This window comes from Petromyzon marinus, unplaced genomic scaffold (genome assembly GCF_048934315.1).
Source record: "Petromyzon marinus isolate PM22_M1 ecotype Great Lakes invasive population unplaced genomic scaffold, UKy_Petmar_22M1.pri1.0 PM_G_Scaffold_75, whole genome shotgun sequence".
Lineage (NCBI taxonomy): Eukaryota > Metazoa > Chordata > Hyperoartia > Petromyzontiformes > Petromyzontidae > Petromyzon > Petromyzon marinus.
The window spans coordinates 346,072-372,077 of record NW_027423030.1 but is presented as its reverse complement, the minus strand read 5'-3'; positions in this window follow the sequence as shown (position 1 = coordinate 372,077).

The window sequence follows — 26,006 nt, the reverse complement described above, 5'->3', positions numbered from 1 at the left end:
TAAAATCACAAAATATACAACACCAATCCAGATTGTATGTTACATTTCCATATTTAGTAAATTTTTTATAACATCACAAAATAAACAACGCCAATCCAGATTGTATGTTACATTTCCATATTTATTAAAACTTTTATAACATCACAAAATACACAACCTCAATCCAGATTGTATGTTACATTTCCATATTTAGTAAAACTTTTATAACATAAAAAATATTCAACCTCAATCCAGATTGTATGTTACATTTCCATATTTATTAAAACTTTTATAAAATCACAAAATATACAACACCAATCCAGATTGTATGTTACATTTCCATATTTATTAAACTTTTATAACATCACAAAATAAACAACGCCAATCCAGATTGTATGTTACATTTCCATATTTATTAAAAATTTTATAACATCACAAATTAAACAACGCCAATCCAGATTGTATGTTACATTTTCATATTTAGTTAAACTTTTATAACATCACAAAATATACAACCCCAATCCAGATTGTATGTTACATTTCCATATTTAGTTAAACTTTTATAACATCACAAAATAAACAACGCCAATCCAGATTGTACGTTACATTTCCATATTTAGTAAAACTTTTATAAGATCACAAAATATACAACGCCAATCCAGATTGTATGTTACATTTCCATATTTAGTAAAACTTTTATAACATCACAAAATATACAACCTCAATCCAGTTTGTATGTTACATTTCCATATTTAGTAAAACTTTTATAACATCACAAAATATACAACCTCAATCCAGATTGTATGTTTCATTTCCATATTTAGTTAAACTTTTATAACATCACAAAATAAACAACGCCAATCCAGATTGTATGTTACATTTCCATATTTAGTAAAACTTTTATAACATCACAAAATATACAACCTCAATCCAGATTGTATGTTACATTTCTATATTTAGTTAAACTTTTATAACATCACAAAATAAACAACGCCAATCCAGATTGTATGTTACATTTCCATATTTAGTAAAACTTTTATAACATCACAAAATATACAACCTCAATCCAGATTGTATGTTTCATTTCCATATTTAGTTAAACTTTTATAAAATCACAAAATATACAACGCCAATCCAGATTGTATGTTACATTTCCATATTTTGTAAAACTTTTATAACATCACAAAATACACAACCTCAATCCAGATTGTATGTTACATTTCCATATTTAGTAAAACTTTTATAACATAAAAAATATTCAACCTCAATCCAGATTGAATGTTACATTTCCATATTTATTAAAACTTTTATAAAATCACAAAATATACAACACCAATCCAGATTATATGTTACATTTCCATATTTATTAAGCTTTTATAACATCACAAAATAAACAACGCCAATCCAGATTGTATGTTACATTTCCATATTTAGTAAAAATTTTATAAAATCACAAAATATACAACACCAATCCAGATTGTATGTTACATTTCCATATTTATTAAACTTTTATAACATCACAAAATATACAACCTCAATCCAGATTGTATGTTTCATTTCCATATTTAGTTAAACTTTTATAACATCACAAAATAAACAACGCCAATCCAGATTGTATGTTACATTTCCATTTTTAGTAAAACTTTTATAACATCACAAAATATTCAACCTCAATCCAGATTGTATGTTACATTTCCATATTTAGTTAAACTTTTATAACATCACAAAATAAACAACGCCAATCCAGATTGTATGTTACATTTCCATATTTAGTAAAACTTTTATAACATCACAAAATATTCAACCTCAATCCAGATTGTATGTTACATTTCCATATTTATTAAAACTTTTATAAAATCACAAAATATACAACACCAATCCAGATTGTATGTTACATTTCCATATTTATTAAACTTTTATAACATCACAAAATAAACAACGCCAATCCAGATTGTATGTTACATTTCCATATTTAGTAAAAATTTCATAACATCACAAAATATACAACCTCAATCCAGATTGTATGTTTCATTTCCATATTTAGTTAAACTTTTATAACATCACAAAATAAACAACGCCAATCCAGATTGTATGTTACATTTCCATATTTAGTCAAACTTTTATAACATCACAAAATATACAACCTCAATCCAGATTGTATGTTACATTTCTATATTTAGTTAAACTTTATAACATCACAAAATAAACAACGCCAATCCAGATTGTATGTTACATTTCCATATTTAGTAAAACTTTTATAACATCACAAAATATACAACCTCAATCCAGATTGTATGTTTCATTTCCATATTTAGTTAAACTTTTATAACATCACAAAATAAACAACGCCAATCCAGATTGTATGTTACATTTCCATATTTAGTAAAACTTTTATAACATCACAAAATATACAACCTCAATCCAGATTGTATGTTACATTTCCATATTTAGTTAAACTTTTATAACATCACAAAATAAACAACGCCAATCCAGATTGTATGTTACATTTCCATTTTTAGTAAAACTTTTATAACATCACAAAATATACAACGCCAATCCAGATTGTATGTTACATTTCCATATTTTGTAAAACTTTTATAACATCACAAAATACACAACCTCAATCCAGATTGTATGTTACATTTCCATATTTAGTAAAACTTTTATAACATAAAAAATATTCAACCTCAATCCAGATTGAATGTTACATTTCCATATTTATTAAAACTTTTATAAAATCACAAAATATACAACACCAATCCAGATTGTATGTTACATTTCCATATTTATTAAGCTTTTATAACATCACAAAATAAACAACGCAAATCCAGATTGTATGTTACATTTCCATATTTAGTAAAAATTTTATAAAATCACAAAATATACAACACCAATCCAGATTGTATGTTACATTTCCATATTTATTAAACTTTTATAACATCACAAAATATACAACCTCAATCCAGATTGTATGTTTCATTTCCATATTTAGTTAAACTTTTATAAAATCACAAAATATACAACGCCAATCCAGATTGTATGTTACATTTCCATATTTTGTAAAACTTTTATAACATCACAAAATACACAACCTCAATCCAGATTGTATGTTACATTTCCATATTTAGTAAAACTTTTATAACATAAAAAATATTCAACCTCAATCCAGATTGAATGTTACATTTCCATATTTATTAAAACTTTTATAAAATCACAAAATATACAACACCAATCCAGATTGTATGTTACATTTCCATATTTATTAAGCTTTTATAACATCACAAAATAAACAACGCCAATCCAGATTGTATGTTACATTTCCATATTTAGTAAAAATTTTATAAAATCACAAAATATACAACACCAATCCAGATTGTATGTTACATTTCCATATTTATTAAACTTTTATAACATCACAAAATATACAACCTCAATCCAGATTGTATGTTTCATTTCCATATTTAGTTAAACTTTTATAACATCACAAAATAAACAACGCCAATCCAGATTGTATGTTACATTTCCATTTTTAGTAAAACTTTTATAACATCACAAAATATTCAACCTCAATCCAGATTGTATGTTACATTTCCATATTTAGTTAAACTTTTATAACATCACAAAATAAACAACGCCAATCCAGATTGTATGTTACATTTCCATATTTAGTAAAACTTTTATAACATCACAAAATATTCAACCTCAATCCAGATTGTATGTTACATTTCCATATTTATTAAAACTTTTATAAAATCACAAAATATACAACACCAATCCAGATTGTATGTTACATTTCCATATTTATTAAACTTTTATAACATCACAAAATAAACAACGCCAATCCAGATTGTATGTTACATTTCCATATTTAGTAAAAATTTCATAACATCACAAAATATACAACCTCAATCCAGATTGTATGTTTCATTTCCATATTTAGTTAAACTTTTATAACATCACAAAATAAACAACGCCAATCCAGATTGTATGTTACATTTCCATATTTAGTCAAACTTTTATAACATCACAAAATATACAACCTCAATCCAGATTGTATGTTACATTTCTATATTTAGTTAAACTTTATAACATCACAAAATAAACAACGCCAATCCAGATTGTATGTTACATTTCCATATTTAGTAAAACTTTTATAACATCACAAAATATACAACCTCAATCCAGATTGTATGTTTCATTTCCATATTTAGTTAAACTTTTATAACATCACAAAATAAACAACGCCAATCCAGATTGTATGTTACATTTCCATATTTAGTAAAACTTTTATAACATCACAAAATATACAACCTCAATCCAGATTGTATGTTACATTTCCATATTTAGTTAAACTTTTATAACATCACAAAATAAACAACGCCAATCCAGATTGTATGTTACATTTCCATTTTTAGTAAAACTTTTATAACATCACAAAATACACAACCCCAATCCAGATTGTACGTTAGATTTCCATATTTAGTAAAACTTTTATAAGATCACAAAATATACAACGCCAATCCAGATTGTATGTTACATTTCCATATTTAGTTAAACTTTTATAACATCACAAAATAAACAACGCCAATCCAGATTGTATGTTACATTTCCATATTTAGTAAAACTTTAATAACATAAAAAATATTCAACCTCAATCCAGTGTATGTTACATTTCCATATTTATTAAAACTTTTATAAAATCACAAAATATACAACACCAATCCAGATTGTATGTTATATTTCCATATTTATTCAACTTTTATAACATCACAAAATATACAACCTCAATCCAGATTGTATGTTTCATTTCCATATTTAGTTAAACTTTTATAACATCACAAAATAAACAACGCCAATCCAGATTGTATGTTACATTTCCATATTTAGTAAAACTTTTATAACATCACAAAATATACAACCTCAATCCAGATTGCATGTTACATTTCCATATTTAGTTAAACTTTTATAAAATCACAAAATAAACACCGCCAATCCAGATTGTATGTTACATTTCCATTTTTAGTAAAACTTTTATAACATCACAAAATACACAACCCCAATCCAGATTGTACGTTACATTTCCATATTTAGTAAAACTTTTATAAGATCACAAAATATACAACGCCAATCCAGATTGTATGTTACATTTCCATATTTAGTTAAACTTTTATAACATCACAAAATAAACAACGCCAATCCAGATTGTATGTTACATTTCCATATTTAGTAAAACTTTTATAACATCACAAAATATTCAACCTCAATCCAGATTGTATGTTACATTTCCATATTTATTAAAACTTTTATAAAATCACAAAATATACAACACCAATCCAGATTGTATGTTACATTTCCATATTTAGTAAAATTTTTATAACATCACAAAATAAACAACGCCAATCCAGATTGTATGTTACATTTCCATATTTATTAAAACTTTTATAACATCACAAAATACACAACCTCAATCCAGATTGTATGTTACATTTCCATATTTAGTAAAACTTTTATAACATAAAAAATATTCAACCTCAATCCAGATTGTATGTTACATTTCCATATTTATTAAAACTTTTATAAAATCACAAAATAAACAACACCAATCCAGATTGTATGTTACATTTCCATATTTATTAAACTTTTATAACATCACAAAATAAACAACGCCAATCCAGATTGTATGTTACATTTCCATATTTAGCAAAAAAATTATAACATCACAAAATAAACAACGCCAATCCAGATTGTATGTTACATTTCCATATTTAGTAAAACTTTTATAACATCACAAAATATACAACCTCAATCCAGATTGTATGTTTCATTTCCATATTTAGTAAAACTTTTATAACATCACAAAATAAACAACGCCAATCCAGATTGTATGTTACATTTTCATATTTAGTTAAACTTTTATAACATCACAAAATATACAACCCCAATCCAGATTGTATGTTACATTTCCATATTTAGTAAAACTTTTATAACATCACAAAATAAACAACGCCAATCCAGATTGTACGTTACATTTCCATATTTAGTAAAATTTTTATAAGATCACAAAATATACAACGCCAATCCAGATTGTATGTTACATTTCCATATTTAGTAAAACTTTTATAACATCACAAAATATACAACCTCAATCCAGTTTGTATGTTACATTTCCATATTTAGTAAAACTTTTATAACATCACAAAATATACAACCTCAATCCAGATTGTATGTTTCATTTCCATATTTAGTTAAACTTTTATAACATCACAAAATAAACAACGCCAATCCAGATTGTATGTTACATTTCCATATTTAGTCAAACTTTTATAACATCACAAAATATACAACCTCAATCCAGATTGTATGTTACATTTCTATATTTAGTTAAACTTTATAACATCACAAAATAAACAACGCCAATCCAGATTGTATGTTACATTTCCATATTTAGTAAAACTTTTATAACATCACAAAATATACAACCTCAATCCAGATTGTATGTTTCATTTCCATATTTAGTTAAACTTTTATAACATCACAAAATAAACAACGCCAATCCAGATTGTATGTTACATTTCCATATTTAGTAAAACTTTTATAACATCACAAATATACAACCTCAATCCAGATTGTATGTTACATTTCCATATTTAGTTAAACTTTTATAACATCACAAAATAAACAACGCCAATCCAGATTGTTTGTTACATTTCCATTTTTAGTAAAACTTTTATAACATCACAAAATACACAACCCCAATCCAGATTGTACGTTACATTTCCATATTTAGTAAAACTTTTATAAGATCACAAAATATACAACGCCAATCCAGATTGTATGTTACATTTCCATATTTATTAAACTTTTATAACATCACAAAATAAACAACGCCAATCCAGATTGTATGTTACATTTCCATATTTAGTAAAAATTTCATAACATCACAAAATATACAACCTCAATCCAGATTGTATGTTTCATTTCCATATTTAGTTAAACTTTTATAACATCACAAAATAAACAACGCCAATCCAGATTGTATGTTACATTTCCATATTTAGTCAAACTTTTATAACATCACAAAATATACAACCTCAATCCAGATTGTATGTTACATTTCTATATTTAGTTAAACTTTATAACATCACAAAATAAACAACGCCAATCCAGATTGTATGTTACATTTCCATATTTAGTAAAACTTTTATAACATCACAAAATATACAACCTCAATCCAGATTGTATGTTTCATTTCCATATTTAGTTAAACTTTTATAACATCACAAAATAAACAACGCCAATCCAGATTGTATGTTACATTTCCATATTTAGTAAAACTTTTATAACATCACAAAATATACAACCTCAATCCAGATTGTATGTTACATTTCCATATTTAGTTAAACTTTTATAACATCACAAAATAAACAACGCCAATCCAGATTGTATGTTACATTTCCATTTTTAGTAAAACTTTTATAACATCACAAAATACACAACCCCAATCCAGATTGTACGTTAGATTTCCATATTTAGTAAAACTTTTATAAGATCACAAAATATACAACGCCAATCCAGATTGTATGTTACATTTCCATATTTAGTTAAACTTTTATAACATCACAAAATAAACAACGCCAATCCAGATTGTATGTTACATTTCCATATTTAGTAAAACTTTAATAACATAAAAAATATTCAACCTCAATCCAGTGTATGTTACATTTCCATATTTATTAAAACTTTTATAAAATCACAAAATATACAACACCAATCCAGATTGTATGTTATATTTCCATATTTATTCAACTTTTATAACATCACAAAATATACAACCTCAATCCAGATTGTATGTTTCATTTCCATATTTAGTTAAACTTTTATAACATCACAAAATAAACAACGCCAATCCAGATTGTATGTTACATTTCCATATTTAGTAAAACTTTTATAACATCACAAAATATACAACCTCAATCCAGATTGCATGTTACATTTCCATATTTAGTTAAACTTTTATAAAATCACAAAATAAACACCGCCAATCCAGATTGTATGTTACATTTCCATTTTTAGTAAAACTTTTATAACATCACAAAATACACAACCCCAATCCAGATTGTACGTTACATTTCCATATTTAGTAAAACTTTTATAAGATCACAAAATATACAACGCCAATCCAGATTGTATGTTACATTTCCATATTTAGTTAAACTTTTATAACATCACAAAATAAACAACGCCAATCCAGATTGTATGTTACATTTCCATATTTAGTAAAACTTTTATAACATCACAAAATATTCAACCTCAATCCAGATTGTATGTTACATTTCCATATTTATTAAAACTTTTATAAAATCACAAAATATACAACACCAATCCAGATTGTATGTTACATTTCCATATTTAGTAAAATTTTTATAACATCACAAAATAAACAACGCCAATCCAGATTGTATGTTACATTTCCATATTTATTAAAACTTTTATAACATCACAAAATACACAACCTCAATCCAGATTGTATGTTACATTTCCATATTTAGTAAAACTTTTATAACATAAAAAATATTCAACCTCAATCCAGATTGTATGTTACATTTCCATATTTATTAAAACTTTTATAAAATCACAAAATAAACAACACCAATCCAGATTGTATGTTACATTTCCATATTTATTAAACTTTTATAACATCACAAAATAAACAACGCCAATCCAGATTGTATGTTACATTTCCATATTTAGCAAAAAAATTATAACATCACAAAATAAACAACGCCAATCCAGATTGTATGTTACATTTCCATATTTAGTAAAACTTTTATAACATCACAAAATATACAACCTCAATCCAGATTGTATGTTTCATTTCCATATTTAGTAAAACTTTTATAACATCACAAAATAAACAACGCCAATCCAGATTGTATGTTACATTTTCATATTTAGTTAAACTTTTATAACATCACAAAATATACAACCCCAATCCAGATTGTATGTTACATTTCCATATTTAGTAAAACTTTTATAACATCACAAAATAAACAACGCCAATCCAGATTGTACGTTACATTTCCATATTTAGTAAAATTTTTATAAGATCACAAAATATACAACGCCAATCCAGATTGTATGTTACATTTCCATATTTAGTAAAACTTTTATAACATCACAAAATATACAACCTCAATCCAGTTTGTATGTTACATTTCCATATTTAGTAAAACTTTTATAACATCACAAAATATACAACCTCAATCCAGATTGTATGTTTCATTTCCATATTTAGTTAAACTTTTATAACATCACAAAATAAACAACGCCAATCCAGATTGTATGTTACATTTCCATATTTAGTCAAACTTTTATAACATCACAAAATATACAACCTCAATCCAGATTGTATGTTACATTTCTATATTTAGTTAAACTTTATAACATCACAAAATAAACAACGCCAATCCAGATTGTATGTTACATTTCCATATTTAGTAAAACTTTTATAACATCACAAAATATACAACCTCAATCCAGATTGTATGTTTCATTTCCATATTTAGTTAAACTTTTATAACATCACAAAATAAACAACGCCAATCCAGATTGTATGTTACATTTCCATATTTAGTAAAACTTTTATAACATCACAAATATACAACCTCAATCCAGATTGTATGTTACATTTCCATATTTAGTTAAACTTTTATAACATCACAAAATAAACAACGCCAATCCAGATTGTTTGTTACATTTCCATTTTTAGTAAAACTTTTATAACATCACAAAATACACAACCCCAATCCAGATTGTACGTTACATTTCCATATTTAGTAAAACTTTTATAAGATCACAAAATATACAACGCCAATCCAGATTGTATGTTACATTTCCATATTTAGTTAAACTTTTATAACATCACAAAATAAACAACGCCAATCCAGATTGTATGTTACATTTCCATATTTAGTAAAACTTTAATAACATAAAAAATATTCAACCTCAATCCAGATTGTATGTTACATTTCCATATTTATTAAAACTTTTATAAAATCACAAAATATACAACACCAATCCAGATTGTATGTTACATTTCCATATTTATTAAACTTTTATAACATCACAAAATATACAACCTCAATCCAGATTGTATGTTTCATTTCCATATTTAGTTAAACTTTTATAACATCACAAAATAAACAACGCCAATCCAGATTGTATGTTACATTTCCATATTTAGTAAAACTTTTATAACATCACAAAATATACAACCTCAATCCAGATTGCATGTTACATTTCCATATTTAGTTAAACTTTTAAAAAATCACAAAATAAACAACGCCAATCCAGATTGTATGTTACATTTCCATTTTTAGTAAAACTTTTATAACATCACAAAATACACAACCCCAATCCAGATTGTACGTTACATTTCCATATTTAGTAAAACTTTTATAAGATCACAAAATATACAACGCCAATCCAGATTGTATGTTACATTTCCATATTTAGTTAAACTTTTATAACATCACAAAATATTCAACCTCAATCCAGATTGTATGTTACATTTCCATATTTATTAAAACTTTTATAAAATCACAAAATATACAACACCAATCCAGATTGTATGTTACATTTCCATATTTAGTAAAATTTTTATAACATCACAAAATAAACAACGCCAATCCAGATTGTATGTTACATTTCCATATTTATTAAACTTTTATAACATCACAAAATATACAACCTCAATCCAGATTGTTTGTTTCATTTCCATATTTAGTTAAACTTTTATAACATCACAAAATAAACAACGCCAATCCAGATTGTATGTTACATTTCCATATTTAGTAAAACTTTTATAACATCACAAAATATACAACCTCAATCCAGATTGCATGTTACATTTCCATATTTAGTTAAACTTTTATAAAATCACAAAATAAACAACACCAATCCAGATTGTATGTTACATTTCCATTTTTAGTAAAACTTTTATAACATCACAAAATACACAACCCCAATCCAGATTGTACGTTACATTTCCATATTTAGTAAAACTTTTATAACATCACAAAATAAACAACGCCAATCCAGATTGTACGTTACATTTCCATATTTAGTAAAACTTTTATAAGATCACAAAATATACAACGCCAATCCAGATTGTATGTTACATTTCCATATTTAGTTAAACTTTTATAACATCACAAAATAAACAATGCCAATCCAGATTGTATGTTACATTTCCATATTTAGTAAAACTTTAATAACATAAAAAATATTCAACCTCAATCCAGATTGTATGTTACATTTCCATATTTATTAAAACTTTTATAAAATCACAAAATATACAACACCAATCCAGATTGTATGTTACATTTCCATATTTATTAAACTTTTATAACATCACAAAATATACAACCTCAATCCAGATTGTATGTTTCATTTCCATATTTAGTTAAACTATTATAACATCACAAAATAAACAACGCCAATCCAGATTGTATGTTACATTTCCATATTTAGTAAAACTTTTATAACATAAAAAATATTCAACCTCAATCCAGATTGTATGTTACATTTCCATATTTATTAAAACTTTTATAACATCACAAAATAAACAACGCCAATCCAGATTGTATGTTACATTTCCATATTTAGCAAAAAAATTATAACATCACAAAATAAACAACGCCAATCCAGATTGTATGTTACATTTCCATATTTAGTAAAACTTTTATAACATCACAAAATATACAACCTCAATCCAGATTGTATGTTTCATTTCCATATTTAGTAAAACTTTTATAACATCACAAAATAAACAACGCCAATCCAGATTGTATGTTACATTTTCATATTTAGTTAAACTTTTATAACATCACAAAATATACAACGCCAATCCAGATTGTATGTTACATTTCCATATTTAGCAAAAAAATTATAACATCACAAAATAAACAACGCCAATCCAGATTGTATGTTACATTTCCATATTTAGTAAAACTTTTATAACATCACAAAATATACAACCTCAATCCAGATTGTATGTTACATTTCCATATTTAGCAAAAAAATTATAACATCACAAAATAAACAACGCCAATCCAGATTGTATGTTACATTTCCATATTTAGTAAAACTTTTATAACATCACAAAATATACAACCTCAATCCAGATTGTATGTTTCATTTCCATATTTAGTAAAACTTTTATAACATCACAAAATAAACAACGCCAATCCAGATTGTATGTTACATTTTCATATTTAGTTAAACTTTTATAACATCACAAAATATACAACCCCAATCCAGATTGTATGTTACATTTCCATATTTAGTAAAACTTTTATAACATCACAAAATAAACAACGCCAATCCAGATTGTACGTTACATTTCCATATTTAGTAAAATTTTTATAAGATCACAAAATATACAACGCCAATCCAGATTGTATGTTACATTTCCATATTTAGTAAAACTTTTATAACATCACAAAATATACAACCTCAATCCAGTTTGTATGTTACATTTCCATATTTAGTAAAACTTTTATAACATCACAAAATATACAACCTCAATCCAGATTGTATGTTTCATTTCCATATTTAGTTAAACTTTTATAACATCACAAAATAAACAACGCCAATCCAGATTGTATGTTACATTTCCATATTTAGTCAAACTTTTATAACATCACAAAATATACAACCTCAATCCAGATTGTATGTTACATTTCTATATTTAGTTAAACTTTATAACATCACAAAATAAACAACGCCAATCCAGATTGTATGTTACATTTCCATATTTAGTAAAACTTTTATAACATCACAAAATATACAACCTCAATCCAGATTGTATGTTTCATTTCCATATTTAGTTAAACTTTTATAACATCACAAAATAAACAACGCCAATCCAGATTGTATGTTACATTTCCATATTTAGTAAAACTTTTATAACATCACAAATATACAACCTCAATCCAGATTGTATGTTACATTTCCATATTTAGTTAAACTTTTATAACATCACAAAATAAACAACGCCAATCCAGATTGTTTGTTACATTTCCATTTTTAGTAAAACTTTTATAACATCACAAAATACACAACCCCAATCCAGATTGTACGTTACATTTCCATATTTAGTAAAACTTTTATAAGATCACAAAATATACAACGCCAATCCAGATTGTATGTTACATTTCCATATTTAGTTAAACTTTTATAACATCACAAAATAAACAACGCCAATCCAGATTGTATGTTACATTTCCATATTTAGTAAAACTTTAATAACATAAAAAATATTCAACCTCAATCCAGATTGTATGTTACATTTCCATATTTATTAAAACTTTTATAAAATCACAAAATATACAACACCAATCCAGATTGTATGTTACATTTCCATATTTATTAAACTTTTATAACATCACAAAATATACAACCTCAATCCAGATTGTATGTTTCATTTCCATATTTAGTTAAACTTTTATAACATCACAAAATAAACAACGCCAATCCAGATTGTATGTTACATTTCCATATTTAGTAAAACTTTTATAACATCACAAAATATACAACCTCAATCCAGATTGCATGTTACATTTCCATATTTAGTTAAACTTTTAAAAAATCACAAAATAAACAACGCCAATCCAGATTGTATGTTACATTTCCATTTTTAGTAAAACTTTTATAACATCACAAAATACACAACCCCAATCCAGATTGTACGTTACATTTCCATATTTAGTAAAACTTTTATAAGATCACAAAATATACAACGCCAATCCAGATTGTATGTTACATTTCCATATTTAGTTAAACTTTTATAACATCACAAAATATTCAACCTCAATCCAGATTGTATGTTACATTTCCATATTTATTAAAACTTTTATAAAATCACAAAATATACAACACCAATCCAGATTGTATGTTACATTTCCATATTTAGTAAAATTTTTATAACATCACAAAATAAACAACGCCAATCCAGATTGTATGTTACATTTCCATATTTATTAAACTTTTATAACATCACAAAATATACAACCTCAATCCAGATTGTTTGTTTCATTTCCATATTTAGTTAAACTTTTATAACATCACAAAATAAACAACGCCAATCCAGATTGTATGTTACATTTCCATATTTAGTAAAACTTTTATAACATCACAAAATATACAACCTCAATCCAGATTGCATGTTACATTTCCATATTTAGTTAAACTTTTATAAAATCACAAAATAAACAACACCAATCCAGATTGTATGTTACATTTCCATTTTTATTAAAACTTTTATAACATCACAAAATACACAACCCCAATCCAGATTGTACGTTACATTTCCATATTTAGTAAAACTTTTATAACATCACAAAATAAACAACGCCAATCCAGATTGTACGTTACATTTCCATATTTAGTAAAACTTTTATAAGATCACAAAATATACAACGCCAATCCAGATTGTATGTTACATTTCCATATTTAGTTAAACTTTTATAACATCACAAAATAAACAATGCCAATCCAGATTGTATGTTACATTTCCATATTTAGTAAAACTTTAATAACATAAAAAATATTCAACCTCAATCCAGATTGTATGTTACATTTCCATATTTATTAAAACTTTTATAAAATCACAAAATATACAACACCAATCCAGATTGTATGTTACATTTCCATATTTATTAAACTTTTATAACATCACAAAATATACAACCTCAATCCAGATTGTATGTTTCATTTCCATATTTAGTTAAACTATTATAACATCACAAAATAAACAACGCCAATCCAGATTGTATGTTACATTTCCATATTTAGTAAAACTTTTATAACATCACAAAATATACAACCTCAATCCAGATTGTATGCTACATTTCCATATTTAGTTAAACTTTTATAAAATCACAAAATAAACAACGCCAATCCAGATTGTATGTTACATTTCCATTTTTAGTAAAACTTTTATAACATCACAAAATACACAACCCCAATCCAGATTGTACGTTACATTTCCATATTTAGTAAAACTTTTATAAGATCACAAAATATACAACGCCAATCCAGATTGTATGTTACATTTCCATATTTAGTTAAACTTTTATAACATCACAAAATAAACAACGCCAATCCAGATTGTATGTTACATTTCCATATTTAGTAAAACTTTTATCACATCACAAAATATTCAACCTCAATCCAGATTGTATGTTACATTTGTATGTTACATTTCCATTATTACAAAATATACAACACCAATCCAGATTGTATGTTACATTTCCATATTTATTAAAACTTTTATAACATCACAAAATAAACAACGCCAATCCAGATTGTATGTTACATTTCCATATTTATTAAAACTTTTATAACATCACAAAATACACAACCTCAATCCAGATTGTATGTTACATTTCCATATTTAGTAAAACTTTTATAACATAAAAAATATTCAACCTCAATCCAGATTGTATGTTACATTTCCATATTTATTAAAACTTTTATAAAATCACAAAATATACAACACCAATCCAGATTGTATGTTACATTTCCATATTTATTAAACTTTTATAACATCACAAAATAAACAACGCCAATCCAGATTGTATGTTACATTTCCATATTTAGTAAAAATTTTATAACATCACAACATATACAACCTCAATCCAGATTGTATGTTTCATTTCCATATTTAGTTAAACTTTTATAACATCACAAAATAAACAACGCCAATCCAGATTGTATGTTACATTTCCATATTTAGTCAAACTTTTATAACATCACAAAATATACAACCTCAATCCAGATTGTATGTTACATTTCTATATTTAGTTAAACTTTTATAACATCACAAAATAAACAATGCCAATCCAGATTGTATGTTACATTTCCATATTTAGTAAAACTTTTATAACATCACAAAATATACAACCTCAATCCAGATTGTATGTTTCATTTCCATATTTAGTTAAACTTTTATAACATCACAAAATAAACAACGCCAATCCAGATTGTATGTTACATTTCCATATTTAGTAAAACTTTTATAACATCACAAAATATACAACCTCAATCCAGATTGTATGTTACATTTCCATATTTAGTTAAACTTTTATAACATCACAAAATAAACAACGCCAATCCAGATTGTATGTTACATTTCCATTTTTAGTAAAACTTTTATAACATCACAAAATGCACAACCCCAATCCAGATTGTACGTTACATTTCCATATTTAGTAAAACTTTTATAAGATCACAAAATATACAACGCCAATCCAGATTGTATGTTACATTTCCATATTTAGTTAAACTTTTATAACATCACAAAATAAACAACGCCAATCCAGATTGTATGTTACATTTCCATATTTAGTAAAACTTTAATAACATAAAAAATATTCAACCTCAATCCAGATTGTATGTTACATTTCCATATTTATTAAAACTTTTATAAAATCACAAAATATACAACACCAATCCAGATTGTATGTTACATTTCCATATTTATTAAACTTTTATAACATCACAAAATATATAACGTCAATCCAGATTGTATGTTTCATTTCCATATTTATTAAAACTTTTATAAAATCACAAAATATACAACACCAATCCAGATTGTATGTTACATTTCCACATTTAGTAAAATTTTTATAACATCACAAAATAAACAACGCCAATCCAGATTGTATGTTACATTTACATATTTATTAAAACTTTTATAACATCACAAAATACACAACCTCAATCCAGATTGTATGTTACATTTCCATTTTTAGTAAAACTTTTATAACATAAAAAATATTCAACCTCAATCCAGATTGTATGTTACATTTCCATATTTATTAAAACTTTTATAAAATCACAAAATATACAACACCAATCCAGATTGTATGTTACATTTCCATATTTATTAAACTTTTATAACATCACAAAATAAACAACGCCAATCCAGATTGTATGTTACATTTCCATATTTAGTAAAAATTTTATAACATCACAAAATATACAACCTCAATCCAGATTGTATGTTTCATTTCCATATTTAGTTAAACTTTTATAACATCACAAAATAAACAACGCCAATCCAGATTGTATGTTACATTTCCATATTTAGTCAAACTTTTATAACATCACAAAATATACAACCTCAATCCAGATTGTATGTTACCTTTCTATATTTAGTTAAACTTTATAACATCACAAAATAAACAACGCCAATCCAGATTGTATGTTACATTTCCATATTTAGTAAAACTTTTATAACATCACAAAATATACAACCTCAATCCAGATTGTATGTTTCATTTCCATATTTAGTAAAACTTTTATAACATCACAAAATATACAACCTCAATCCAGATTGTATGTTTCATTTCCATATTTAGTTAAACTTTTATAACATCACAAAATAAACAACGGCAATCCAGATTGTATGTTACATTTCCATATTTAGTCAAACTTTTATAACATCACAAAATATACAACCTCAATCCAGATTGTATGTTACATTTCGATATTTATTAAACTTTTATACCATCACAAAATAAACAACGCCAATCCAGATTGTATGTTACATTTCCATATTTAGTAAAACTTTTATAACATCACAAAATATACAACCTCAATCCAGATTGTATGTTTCATTTCCATATTTAGTTAAACTTTTATTACATCACAAAATAAACAACGCCAATCCAGATTGTATGTTACATTTCCATATTTAGTAAAACTTTTATAACATCACAAAATATACTACCTCAATCCAGATTGTATGTTACATTTCCATATTTAGTTAAACTTTTATAACATCACAAAATAAACAACGCCAATCCAGATTGTATGTTACATTTCCATTTTTAGTAAAACTTTTATAACATCACAAAATACACAACCCCAATCCAGATTGTACGTTACATTTCCATATTTAGTAAAACTTTTATAAGATCACAAAATATACAACGCCAATCCAGATTGTATGTTACATTTAAATATTTAGTTAAACTTTTATAACATCACAAAATAAACAACGCCAATCCAGACTGTATGTTACATTTCCATATTTAGTAAAACTTTAATAACATAAAAAATATTCAACCTCAATCCAGATTGTATGTTACATTTCCATATTTATTAAAACTTTTATAAAATCACAAAATATACAACACCAATCCAGATTGTATGTTACATTTCCATATTTATTAAACTTTTATAACATCACAAAATATACAACCTCAATCCAGATTGTATGTTTCATTTCCATATTTAGTTAAACTTTTATAAAATCACAAAATAAACAACGCCAATCCAGATTGTATGTTACATTTCCATATTTAGTAAAACTTTTATAAGATCACAAAATATACAACGCCAATCCAGATTGTATGTTACATTTCCATATTTAGTTAAACTTTTATAACATCACAAAATAAACAACGCCAATCCAGATTGTATGTTACATTTCCATATTTAGTAAAACTTTAATAACATAAAAAATATTCAACCTCAATCCAGATTGTATGTTACATTTCCATATTTATTAAAACTTTTATAAAATCACAAAATATACAACACCAATCCAGATTGTATGTTACATTTCCATATTTATTAAACTTTTATAACATCACAAAATATACAACCTCAATCCAGATTGTATGTTTCATTTCCATATTTAGTTAAACTTTTATAACATCACAAAATAAACAACGCCAATCCAGATTGTATGTTACATTTCCATTTTTAGTAAAACTTTTATAACATCACAAAATATTCAACCTCAATCCAGATTGTATGTTACATTTCCATATTTAGTTAAACTTTTATAACATCACAAAATAAACAACGCCAATCCAGATTGTATGTTACATTTCCATATTTAGTAAAACTTTTATAACATCACAAAATATTCAACCTCAATCCAGATTGTATGTTACATTTCCATATTTATTAAAACTTTTATAAAATCACAAAATATACAACACCAATCCAGATTGTATGTTACATTTCCATATTAAGTAAAATTTTTATAACATCACAAAATAAACAACGCCAATCCAGATTGTATGTTACATTTCCATATTTATTAAAACTTTTATAACATCACAAAATACACAACCTCAATCCAGATTGTATGTTACATTTCCATATTTAGTAAAACTTTTATAACATAAAAAATATTCAACCTCAATCCAGATTGTATGTTACATTTCCATATTTATTAAAACTTTTATAAAATCACAAAATATACAACACCAATCCAGATTGTATGTTACATTTCCATATTATTAAACTTTTATAACATCACAAAATAAACAACGCCAATCCAGATTGTATGTTACATTTCCATATTTAGTAAAAATTTTATAACATCACCAAATATACAACCTCAATCCAGATTGTATGTTTCATTTCCATATTTAGTTAAACTTTTATAACATCACGAAATAAACAACGCCAATCCAGATTGTATGTTACATTTCCATATTTAGTAAAACTTTTATAACATCACAAAATATTCAACCTCAATCCAGATTGTATGTTACATTTCCATATTTATTAAAACTTTTATAAAATCACAAAATATACAACACCAATCCAGATTGTATGTTACATTTCCATATTAAGTAAAATTTTTATAACATCACAAAATAAACAACGCCAATCCAGATTGTATGTTACATTTCCATATTTATTAAAACTTTTATAACATCACAAAATACACAACCTCAATCCAGATTGTATGTTACATTTCCATATTTAGTAAAACTTTTATAACATAAAAAATATTCAACCTCAATCCAGATTGTATGTTACATTTCCATATTTATTAAAACTTTTATAAAATCACAAAATATACAACACCAATCCAGATTGTATGTTACATTTCCATATTATTAAACTTTTATAACATCACAAAATAAACAACGCCAATCCAGATTGTATGTTACATTTCCATATTTAGTAAAAATTTTATAACATCACAAAATATACAACCTCAATCCAGATTGTATGTTTCATTTCCATATTTAGTTAAACTTTTATAACATCACGAAATAAACAACGCCAATCCAGATTGTATGTTACATTTCCATATTTAGTCAAACTTTTATAACATCACAAAATAAACAACGCCAATCCAGATTGTATGTTACATTTCCATATTTAGTAAAACTTTAATAACATAAAAAATATTCAACCTCAATCCAGATTGTATGTTACATTTCCATATTTATTAAAACTTTTATAAAATCACAAAATATACAACACCAATCCAGATTGTATGTTACATTTCCATATTTATTAAAATTTTATAACATCACAAAATATACAACGTCAATCCAGATTGTATGTTTCATTTCCATACTTATTAAAACTTTTATAAAATCACAAAATATACAACACCAATCCAGATTGTATGTTACATTTCCATTTAGTAAAATTTTTATAACATCACAAAATAAACAACGCCAATCCAGATTGTATGTTACATTTACATATTTATTAAAACTTTTATAACATCACAAAATACACAACCTCAATCCAGATTGTATGTTACATTTCCATTTTTAGTAAAACTTTTATAACATAAAAAATATTCAACCTCAATCCAGATTGTATGTTACATTTCCATATTTATTAAAACTTTTATAAAATCACAAAATATACAACACCAATCCAGATTGTATGTTACATTTCCATATTTATTAAACTTTTATAACATCACAAAATAAACAACGCCAATCCAGATTGTATGTTACATTTCCATATTTAGTAAAAATTTTATAACATCACAAAATATACAACCTCAATCCAGATTGTATGTTTCATTTCCATATTTAGTTAAACTTTTATAACATCACAAAATAAACAACGCCAATCCAGATTGTATGTTACATTTCCATATTTAGTCAAACTTTTATAACATCACAAAATATACAACCTCAATCCAGATTGTATGTTACATTTCTATATTTAGTTAAACTTTATAACATCACAAAATAAACAACGCCAATCCAGATTGTATGTTACATTTCCATATTTAGTAAAACTTTTATAACATCACAAAATATACATCCTCAATCCAGATTGTATGTTTCATTTCCATATTTAGTAAAACTTTTATAACATCACAAAATATACAACCTCAATCCAGATTGTATGTTTCATTTCCATATTTAGTTAAACTTTTATAACATCACAAAATAAACAACGGCAATCCAGATTGTATGTTACATTTCCATATTTAGTCAAACTTTTATAACATCACAAAATATACAACCTCAATCCAGATTGTATGTTACATTTCTATATTTATTAAACTTTTATAACATCACAAAATAAACAACGCCAATCCAGATTGTATGTTACATTTCCATATTTAGTAAAACTTTTATAACATCACAAAATATACAACCTCAATCCAGATTGTATGTTTCATTTCCATATTTAGTTAAACTTTTATAACATCACAAAATAAACAACGCCAATCAAGATTGTATGTTACATTTCCATATTTAGTAAAACTTTTATAACATCACAAAATATACTACCTCAATCCAGATTGTATGTTACATTTCCATATTTAGTTAAACTTTTATAACATCACAAAATAAACAACGCCAATCCAGATTGTATGTTACATTTCCATTTTTAGTAAAACTTTTATAACATCACAAAATACACAACCCCAATCCAGATTGTACGTTACATTTCCATATTTAGTAAAACTTTTATAAGATCACAAAATATACAACGCCAATCCAGATTGTATGTTACATTTCCATATTTAGTTAAACTTTTATAACATCACAAAATAAACAACGCCAATCCAGACTGTATGTTACATTTCCATATTTAGTAAAACTTTAATAACATAAAAAATATTCAACCTCAATCCAGATTGTATGTTACATTTCCATATTTATTAAAACTTTTATAAAATCACAAAATATACAACACCAATCCAGATTGTATGTTACATTTCCATATTTATTAAACTTTTATAACATCACAAAATATACAACCTCAATCCAGATTGTATGTTTCATTTCCATATTTAGTTAAACTTGTATAAAATCACAAAATAAACAACGCCAATCCAGATTGTATGTTACATTTCCATATTTAGTAAAACTTTTATAAGATCACAAAATATACAACGCCAATCCAGATTGTATGTTACATTTCCATATTTAGTTAAACTTTTATAACATCACAAAATAAACAACGCCAATCCAGATTGTATGTTACATTTCCATATTTAGTAAAACTTTAATAACATAAAAAATATTCAACCTCAATCCAGATTGTATGTTACATTTCCATATTTATTAAAACTTTTATAAAATCACAAAATATACAACACCAATCCAGATTGTATGTTACATTTCCATATTTATTAAACTTTTATAACATCACAAAATATACAACCTCAATCCAGATTGTATGTTTCATTTCCATATTTAGTTAAACTTTTATAACATCACAAAATAAACAACGCCAATCCAGATTGTATGTTACATTTCCATTTTTAGTAAAACTTTTATAACATCACAAAATATTCAACCTCAATCCAGATTGTATGTTACATTTCCATATTTAGTTAAACTTTTATAACATCACAAAATAAACAACGCCAATCCAGATTGTATGTTACATTTCCATATTTAGTAAAACTTTTATAACATCACAAAATATTCAACCTCAATCCAGATTGTATGTTACATTTCCATATTTATTAAAACTTTTATAAAATCACAAAATATACAACACCAATCCAGATTGTATGTTACATTTCCATATTAAGTAAAATTTTTATAACATCACAAAATAAACAACGCCAATCCAGATTGTATGTTACATTTCCATATTTATTAAAACTTTTATAACATCACAAAATACACAACCTCAATCCAGATTGTCTGTTACATTTCCATATTTAGTAAAACTTTTATAACATAAAAAATATTCAACCTCAATCCAGATTGTATGTTACATTTCCATATTTATTAAAACTTTTATAAAATCACAAAATATACAACACCAATCCAGATTGTATGTTACATTTCCATATTATTAAACTTTTATAACATCACAAAATAAACAACGCCAATCCAGATTGTATGTTACATTTCCATATTTAGTTAAACTTGTATAAAATCACAAAATAAACAACGCCAATCCAGATTGTATGTTACATTTCCATATTTAGTAAAACTTTTATAAGATCACAAAATATACAACGCCAATCCAGATTGTATGTTACATTTCCATATTTAGTTAAACTTTTATAACATCACAAAATAAACAACGCCAATCCAGATTGTATGTTACATTTCCATATTTAGTAAAACTTTAATAACATAAAAAATATTCAACCTCAATCCAGATTGTATGTTACATTTCCATATTTATTAAAACTTTTATAAAATCACAAAATATACAACACCAATCCAGATTGTATGTTACATTTCCATATTTATTAAACTTTTATAACATCACAAAATATACAACCTCAATCCAGATTGTATGTTTCATTTCCATATTTAGTTAAACTTTTATAACATCACAAAATAAACAACGCCAATCCAGATTGTATGTTACATTTCCATTTTTAGTAAAACTTTTATAACATCACAAAATATTCAACCTCAATCCAGATTGTATGTTACATTTCCATATTTAGTTAAACTTTTATAACATCACAAAATAAACAACGCCAATCCAGATTGTATGTTACATTTCCATATTTAGTAAAACTTTTATAACATCACAAAATATTCAACCTCAATCCAGATTGTATGTTACATTTCCATATTTATTAAAACTTTTATAAAATCACAAAATATACAACACCAATCCAGATTGTATGTTACATTTCCATATTAAGTAAAATTTTTATAACATCACAAAATAAACAACGCCAATCCAGATTGTATGTTACATTTCCATATTTATTAAAACTTTTATAACATCACAAAATACACAACCTCAATCCAGATTGTCTGTTACATTTCCATATTTAGTAAAACTTTTATAACATAAAAAATATTCAACCTCAATCCAGATTGTATGTTACATTTCCATATTTATTAAAACTTTTATAAAATCACAAAATATACAACACCAATCCAGATTGTATGTTACATTTCCATATTATTAAACTTTTATAACATCACAAAATAAACAACGCCAATCCAGATTGTATGTTACATTTCCATATTTAGTAAAAATTTTATAACATCACAAAATATACAACCTCAATCCAGATTGTATGTTTCATTTCCATATTTAGTTAAACTTTTATAACATCACGAAATAAACAACGCCAATCCAGATTGTATGTTACATTTCCATATTTAGTAAAACTTTTATAACATCACAAAATATTCAACCTCAATCCAGATTGTATGTTACATTTCCATATTTATTAAAACTTTTATAAAATCACAAAATATACAACACCAATCCAGATTGTATGTTACATTTCCATATTAAGTAAAATTTTTATAACATCACAAAATAAACAACGCCAATCCAGATTGTATGTTACATTTCCATATTTATTAAAACTTTTATAACATCACAAAATACACAACCTCAATCCAGATTGTATGTTACATTTCCATATTTAGTAAAACTTTTATAACATAAAAAATATTCAACCTCAATCCAGATTGTATGTTACATTTCCATATTTATTAAAACTTTTATAAAATCACAAAATATACAACACCAATCCAGATTGTATGTTACATTTCCATATTATTAAACTTTTATAACATCACAAAATAAACAACGCCAATCCAGATTGTATGTTACATTTCCATATTTAGTAAAAATTTTATAACATCACAAAATATACAACCTCAATCCAGATTGTATGTTTCATTTCCATATTTAGTTAAACTTTTATAACATCACGAAATAAACAACGCCAATCCAGATTGTATGTTACATTTCCATATTTAGTCAAACTTTTATAACATCACAAAATAAACAACGCCAATCCAGATTGTATGTTACATTTCCATATTTATTAAAACTTTTATAAAATCACAAAATATACAACACCAATCCAGATTGTATGTTTCATTTCCATATTTAGTTAAACTTTTATAACATCACAAAATAAACAACGCCAATCCAGATTGTATGTTACATTTCCATTTTTAGTAAAACTTTTATAACATCACAAAATATTCAACCTCAATCCAGATTGTATGTTACATTTCCATATTTAGTTAAACTTTTATAACATCACAAAATAAACAACGCCAATCCAGATTGTATGTTACATTTCCATATTTAGTAAAACTTTTATAACATCACAAAATATTCAACCTCAATCCAGATTGTATGTTACATTTCCATATTTATTAAAACTTTTATAAAATCACAAAATATACAACACCAATCCAGATTGTATGTTACATTTCCATATTAAGTAAAATTTTTATAACATCACAAAATAAACAACGCCAATCCAGATTGTATGTTACATTTCCATATTTATTAAAACTTTTATAACATCACAAAATACACAACCTCAATCCAGATTGTATGTTACATTTCCATTTTTAGTAAAACTTTTATAACATCACAAAATATTCAACCTCAATCCAGATTGTATGTTACATTTCCATATTTAGTTAAACTTTTATAACATCACAAAATAAACAACGCCAATCCAGATTGTATGTTACATTTCCATATTTAGTAAAACTTTTATAACATCACAAAATATTCAACCTCAATCCAGATTGTATGTTACATTTCCATATTTATTAAAACTTTTAGAAAATCACAAAATATACAACACCAATCCAGATTGTATGTTACATTTCCATATTAAGTAAAATTTTTATAACATCACAAAATAAACAACGCCAATCCAGATTGTATGTTACATTTCCATATTTATTAAAACTTTTATAACATCACAAAATACACAACCTCAATCCAGATTGTATGTTACATTTCCATATTTA